This window comes from Protopterus annectens, chromosome 2.part1, assembly GCF_019279795.1.
Source record: "Protopterus annectens isolate FY-2018-M chromosome 2.part1, PAN1.0, whole genome shotgun sequence".
In the NCBI taxonomy this organism is placed as follows: Eukaryota; Metazoa; Chordata; order Ceratodontiformes; family Protopteridae; genus Protopterus; species Protopterus annectens.
The window spans coordinates 551,304,527-551,312,417 of record NC_056729.1 but is presented as its reverse complement, the minus strand read 5'-3'; positions in this window follow the sequence as shown (position 1 = coordinate 551,312,417).

The following is a 7,891-nucleotide window of genomic DNA, read 5'->3' as shown; positions in this document are numbered from 1 at the left end:
AAGCAGATAGTGCTTGTTGGATTGCATTTATTTCTGTAGCAGTCCTGCAGGTTGCAGTGATTTCGAAAGGATTTGTCTACAAGGGATCTAGTAACGCTATGGTAGCATTTGAAGGAATCTGTAGTAGAAGACAACATTTTATCTCTCAGATAAGGAGTCTACTGAAAATGCAGAGTCCATGAGGATTTTTTTTTGAATCTCTGAGATAATGTACTGGACATCGAAAGAACAAAACTCCTGCTGGTGTGTCTAGATATCATCTTGGACTCATTGCAAATTTGTTGTAAGCTTCTCCCCCAGTCAAACCATTTTCACCTGGAACCTGAATATTCCGACTCCTTTTGAGATCTCAAGGACTTGCTTTGTTAATTTCATTTTGGACTGCTGTTTCTGTTTGCCATTAAGGACAGGAAGGGTAACAAGTACTGTTCTCAGCATTACTCTAGGCAGCTCCCCTGCATGTATTTCAACTTGCTGCTAACTAAACAAAATGTTGTACAGCATCGTGTTCACTTGTGACGCCTGACTTTTTCAGCTAATTTTGAACCCCCTGGGACCCATTTTGCCAATTTCACTTAGGATCACAGTTTATTTTGCTCTTGTTTTTGAGAAAGGGCTACAAGCCCTGTTATGAACATTTGGTAGCTGCAAGCTGCTCCCATGCATGATCTTTGATTGGCTAACTGCTTAAATCTGTTTCCACAAATTGAGGAGCATTGCACATTGTTGCACCTATTTGTGCACAGCTGCTTTAAGTTGCAATACCAAGCATCACAGATAAGAAACAGAATATAACAATTTAGCCCATTTTTTTCACCTGGGCCAAACTAGCTATGTTACATGCCACACAATATACAACAACCACTGGGCACCTTTTCTTATTCTCCAATTTCAAGGAACCTAAGTCAGGCAAAACTTTTCTTTTTTTCCTGTAATAAAGTAAGGACAACCTTTTGTTATACAGATTTATAACGCTAACTACACCACTTTTATTTACTGTTTTATCTGTTGCATCATCTACCTGAGTTTACGTTAATAGATTAACAGTAAGCTAACTGTCCTTATGGGCTATTTTAAGCTTAGACTGCTCAAAGATCCACTACAAATAAATCCAAGTGCAGCAAATATCCAAAGAGAAAAAATACGCTGAACTGTAGAAACAACATTTCTGCAGTTCAGCATGTTTTTTGTCTATTTTAAGCCTAGCCGATTACCCGTTACAATCAAACCCTGCACCTTGTGTCTCTTAGCTAAGCACCTTAACCATGATACCAGCCTTCCAACCCTACTCTTGTCAAGTTACTTATTGTGTAAAACATATAGATGGTTCCAACAGGTTTTCCTATCTGTTTTATTCTTTTATGTACTGTGTTTTATAAAATTGCACCATTGTTTTATCTGCTCTGTTACCTAGTATGTTGTTTAGATGTGCTATTCTCCATGTTTCTCACAGGGCTAACCTGATGTTTCTGGGGCACCTGTGCTTCCACTGTTATCCTCAGCCACATCAGTTTTTGTATTCGCATTGTATAATGTATCATATTTTGCAGTCTGCCTTAGCTATGGCACTCGTGCCTGCATTGCACTTCAGATATACTGTAATGTAACCCTATATCATTTTGGATTGTTGTTAGCCAACCAACCTTAATTGTGATATATGTGCTTCCATTGTTGAGCATTTTTGATATATTACACTATCCTTGGATAATATCATCTATCACATGCCTGTACTGTTAGGCATTTTTGTTATACTGTGATTTATTTGCAGGGTGTCATCTATCCTGTTTTTATAAGCCTGCCTTATTTGTGGTACCTATCCCTTCATTCTTAACTGATTTTTGATATATTGTACAGTGAATCACACCTCTCAACTGCTCAGATTTTTACAGCATATCCAGATTTTTGCTTTTTATTTTTGGTAAGTTCGTCATACAATTTGTGGTTTTCTGGCAAATCATTGAGGATTGAAGTCAATAAATAATGATGCACATTTGTGTTTCAGACTTCATATCCTTTAGAAAATGCATGGTAATTAAATCCTATTATTCCAGCAACTTTCTAAGTTTATAAGAGCAATATTTAAAAACTGTCCCTGCTTTGTGGTCTTTGTGTCCCCATTATTTTTGGCTTTCTCCACATTTTTCCTGATCCTAGAGGTTAAGAGGTATACTGTGGTTTCATGGTATCTTGTATCCTGTTTTTTAGCCTGCCATAACTGTAGCACTTGCACCTACATTGTTGAGCCACTCTTATATTGTATGTATTTGCCTGCTTAATGCCACAAGCAACCCCTAAGGGTACCTTTTACTTTTTTCACATGTTTAGGGTTTGTAATGCTTTGACAGGAATGAACAACATTCCTAAGTTAGGGTACAACTAAAGTTCAAGAAATGAATATTGCTTCAATCTTTAATGCTTGCCAAGCATGCTCTTCTCAGTACCTGCAATGGACACAGAATTGCTTCATTCTGTAGCTCTAATGGATTTACCTATATCTGCACCATATAGGTTTTATTAGTCCTGTTGCAACAACTATTGCTACTGCAACTATCAGGGTATTCATTTTCCACATTGCTCTAGCTTATACTTATATAACCTCGTATTTTATAACTTTATATCTTGAATTTTGCTGTAATACTATAACTGCTTGTTCATGCTACCTTTGTCTTTTTCATTGAGTGGCAATATCTGATTTGTTTTTCTACTTTTTCTTTCTTGGCTATTGGTATTGAATGATCTCGTGTGATCAGTACATTTTCATTCCAGTGCCTCTCAGCTAGTGTGCTTGCCTGGCCATCATACGTCTCAAATGTCCAGATTTTCATAGAATGTCCAGATTTTTGCTTCATATTTTTTGGTCTGTTTCACATAAAATTTAAGGTTTTCTAGCAAATCACCAAGGACTAAAGTCACTAAATAATGACATACATTTGAGTTTCAGACTTCATATCCTTCAGAAAATGCATGCCAACACAAAACATGTTATTCTAGCAACTTTCTAAGTTTATAAGAGCAATATTTAAAATATATCCATATTTTGGGCTTTGTCCAGATTTCTTTTGCTAAGAGGTTGAGAGGTATGCTTGCCACATTATTGTGCTGTTCAGTGTACAGAAATCCCAAGTCTTATGTATGCCCAAACAAGCAACAAAATATGCAATTTTGACTATTTCTGTACATTTGTCAGTATCTCCCACTTGTTCTATAGAGTTTGTAAATCAGCATTTATGCAGTCTGCTGTCTTGAGCTGCTATCATTAACCTTTCATTTTTTGGATTAAATTCACCTCTCCTTTGCATCAAACCTTGATCAACATGTGATAAATATATCTCCCAAAGGATCTCCTACTTATAGAATAAGCTACCATTCATTGATGAATAGACTGTGATCTGTAAATCCACGCCTTACAGATACAGGGAGAATGTAATGGGCATTATAGAAACTATGACCTTAATCTGTAAACTGCACTAATTGGAGAGGACAAATGAACTAATTAAACCTATGGCCCTATTATATACAGTGATTTAGCCAATATTCAGTCAATGTGTCAATGGGACAGCAAGAAGGCAAGATTATTTGTGCTACCAGCTCTGACTATGTGGGTTCTGTCTGCGACATAATTGGGTTCAGGGTAGCATAATACTTAAGGTGCAGGGTTTGAGTCTCACATGGGGTAATTAGCTAGGCTTAAAATGACTCACAAGGACAGTTAGCCTAGTACTAATCTATGAACTATGAGGTGTCCAGTGAGTCATGTATATACTAACAAATATGTTGTGCATGGTTAATTATACTCTTTAATTCTGCCAATAGATCAAAACAGCTGTTCCCATAATAAATGTCCAGGTAGTTCTTAAAATATCTAAATTACTGCTTGCTTTAATGTAATTTGGTAGTCTGTTCCAAGTGTCAGCTACTCTGTCAGAGATCCAATTAGTACACTTATCATTCCTATAGAATCTTCTACATAGGGTGTCTGATGATTCTCTACTACTTTTTGATAACCCCAAACATCCCCAGAGGTAGTGGTCTCTGTGACACTGCCAGCCCAGCTAGATAGAATTTTGTAAACAATTTTATGTCATTTGTGAATAGTAATATGATTTGTATGCTTGCCATAAAAAATGTAAGAAAACTATATGTTCTGTACTGAGCTTCAAGGTTGTAACCACAGTGCACGCTGCTGGAAAAGAGCAGAAATGTGTGTAAACTCTATGCCTATGTAAATGTATGCTTCATAATAGAAATTGGGATATACAGAGTTAACTTGCAAAACTCTAAGAAAATAAGATGATAGGTAAAGAATTTTACGATGTGTTATAAAGTCAGTTTATCTCAAGCAAAGAGACAGGATGTCTAGGCTAGGGGCTTCTTTTATTGTCTGAAGAGGGAGGTAATTTCACATTTTGGCGCAGTGGTGCAGTGGTAGCATTGTCACCTCACAGCAAGATGTTCTCTGGTTTGATTCTTGGCTGAGGTGCCTTCTGTGTGGAGTCTGCATGTCCTCCCTGCGTTCGTGTGGGTTTCCTCCGGTTTCCTCCCACGTTACAAAGACATGCATCTGGAGCCTTTCTCCCTGGGCCTCTGCTGAAAATTGGCTTTGTTCCAAGTCGGACTTTCCCAGTTAACAAATGTTAAATAAAATAAAAAATTTCCAAGGTAATTGTTTTACGACTTCCTGTTCAGGCAAGCTTCTAAGAAAGAATTGTCAACTTCTGAGAGATAAGTATTTTTAACAGAGACACATTAAAAACTGAAGTTCCTTCTAGCCTGGGAAACTAGGCAGAGGTGACAAGAGTGATGAAATCTGAGATGATTCAGCAGTAATGTGTATTATTAACTTAGGAACTGTCTCAGAGAGAAAATGGGCATTTTGTATGTCGTTCTGGATCTGTTAACAACTCACCAGCACTTTGCCTTGCTCTGTAAGTAAGTTATTTAGAACATAGTTTCTCTTAGAGATAGGAATATAGCAAGATTAGTTAGAGATATTTTCTGTATTTATGTGAGACTGTTCTGCTATGTTATTTTAAAGTATTTCTTGTGACTGTGAACTCTGCTGTAACTGTGTTGAGTTAATGAGTATTGTCTTGTGCTTTTATTTATCACTAAATATATTAAAACCTTTTAATTGTGGCTGGTTTGCTTACAGATATTGAAGCTCTTAGCGTACTTGCTTGCATTTGGTAACACTGTACAGGCCAGTCTGGAATAGCTCACACTTACCATTTGGATAACAATAACATTGCACAGTGGAATTGGTCACCCTTTGGAAAGGGCCTTATAGTAGCTGATAAGTAGGGATTCTGGTGGCAGTGCTAACTACCTTATGGTCTGGGCAGAAGGGGCATAGTTAGTAAACCTGTGCCAGCCTTCCCCAGGTGTGTGTTTGTGTATAAATCAAATCTCAATATGTGGGTGCATGTCAGCTACTTGGGCAGAGACACAAAGTACTGGTTGGACAGAGAGAGTGCTGGAAGGACTTGGCTTGGAACCTGGCTGGGGACTCCACTCTATAGCTGTGCCAGTGGGGAGTCTTATTGGGAATCTGGAGAGAGAGAGAAAGAGCAAGAGAGAGAGAGAGAGAAACCAGCCCCAGACTGACTGTGATCTCTGTGTGCTCTTAAGGGAAATTGTACTTTACTGTGTGTATACTGTTCATCCTCCCAATGTGCACGTCCCTCACTGGTGTTAGTGGTGAGGATTGAGGCTCCTTGATTACTGGGCCAGTGCACAGGCATCACAGTCTCTAAATGCCATATATAAGGTTTCCTGTTAAATATAATAATAGGTTCATAGAAGATTACTAGACTAACGACTTAAGTGCCATTACAAGCCTAACCAATATAACTTGGTTTTACCCAATATATGGCCCCCAGGGACAAAAGGGTGGCATGGATCTGTACCTGTGCATTCAAGTATCTTACAGACAGCCATTATCCATAAGGGACATAGATACTACCCCAGGTGTGAATCTGTGATTCCCACTCCATTGATATAAGCTCATAGCTAATTACTAGGCTAGCTTTCTTAATAGGTCATTCTAAGATTAGCCAATTACCTTCCCAAAGACTGCACCTTCTGTCTGCGAGTCAAACACCTTAACCATTATTGAGTTTATTTGATGTTTGTTTACTGGGAAAGTCCAACTGGGTGGGTGCCCATTTTCAGCAGAGGGCCAGGGAGAAAAGCTCTAAGGAAAAAGTAGCACATTACATTGATCACATTGGTTGCATAGCTTGTTACACAGCAATACTGGACAATTTGTATAGACCATGTGATTCACATTAATGGACAAAAACATTTTACATACAATTGGTTAGAGCAAACTTACATATGAATTATAAACATTGGATTGCAGGAGAGGGAATTGCAGAGGAGGGAAAATAAGTGGTGGGAAAAGATTGTACAGAGTATAGTATAGGGAAAAGGATATGGAAGAAACACTAGGAGAAACTAAAGTTAGGACAAAGTACAGTAATGAAGAGTAGGTGAACATGTGGGAAGGAAAATAGGTAACGCAAAACAGAAGAAGTAGAATGGTAGGCTATGGGTATGGGCAGAACAGAGCTAAGCAAAGGTGAGGTGCGCTAAATAAAGTGAGAAGGAAGAGAGGAGAAAGATTTGGGTTATTGTAGGGAATATGCAAACGAGGATATATGCTGTGTTGAGGGGAGAGAGGAGATTAGGGAAGTAAAGAGTATTGTTGAGTTCTATGTGATGTTCACATTCACTCCAATTAGTTTTACACAGTCACTGTTTTGCTGCCATATATAATCTTCTGTGCATTGGTTCAGATCTCAGGCAGAATTATCTAGCAGCAATTACCCTTTATAACCCCATGATCACTGCACATCAACAGTGGTAAAACGTGACATGAAATAATAGTAATTTCTTTACGAATACAAACAACGTCTAGTATGTTCTATGAACCAACAGAACACTTGGCCATGTTACGTACATTAATTTAGACAGTATTCAGTCAATGTGTCAATGGGGCTTTTTTAAAGTCTGAAGCAACTGTTATTCCTGATCACGCATTGTAAATTATTTGCTTACTAATGTTGTCCAATCAATATTATTCACGTCTGTTTCTGGTAAATTTAAGTCCACAGCCACTATTATTCTTCCCTCTTGTGTTTCATGTAAGAAATGTGTAAATTCCTGTAGGTCATCAGCACTTGAGTTTGGTGGTCTATACACTCCAACAATTGTTATATGTTCCAGGGCTGTCTTTATTGTCACAGTTACACAATCTCCAATATTGCTGTTATCACCGAATATGTAATAATCACAGGTCTCATAATTTTAATCCCTATTAGAACACCTCCACTTGATTTTTTGTTAGAATGTCTGTTACAGTAGAAACACTTATACCCTGACAGAACTGGTTTCCAGTAATTGTTCTTTAACCATGTTTCACAAACAATAACATCAGTCCTATGGTAACATAGCAAATTTTCCAATAAAAACTTTTATTATTAATAACAACCGTTAGAGATGCATCAAATGTTGCTGTCTGTGAACTGTTAACATTTTGACCTGGCAAACATCTTTCTTTGTGTTTGTCAAATATTGCAAAATATTTGCTGTAAATAGTCTCTTCCCTGATCTTGGCAAGCACACTGCAGCCTGTCTAAACAGGTGTGCCCAAAATTAGGCTTGTATGCTCCACACATTTTCATTTTTTAAACAGAACATTTTGTTCACATTTGCATTTACACACCAATTCTTTTAAATTCACAGTAACCTGACTTTCTTTTCTATATACGATTTGTAAAAAAATAGATCCTAACACATGTACAAGCTATGCCATGTAAGACAGCTGTAAGTCCCTTACTAACCAGCAGAGAATTGTTGTGGATGAAATTATTTGTACCAACATGAATAA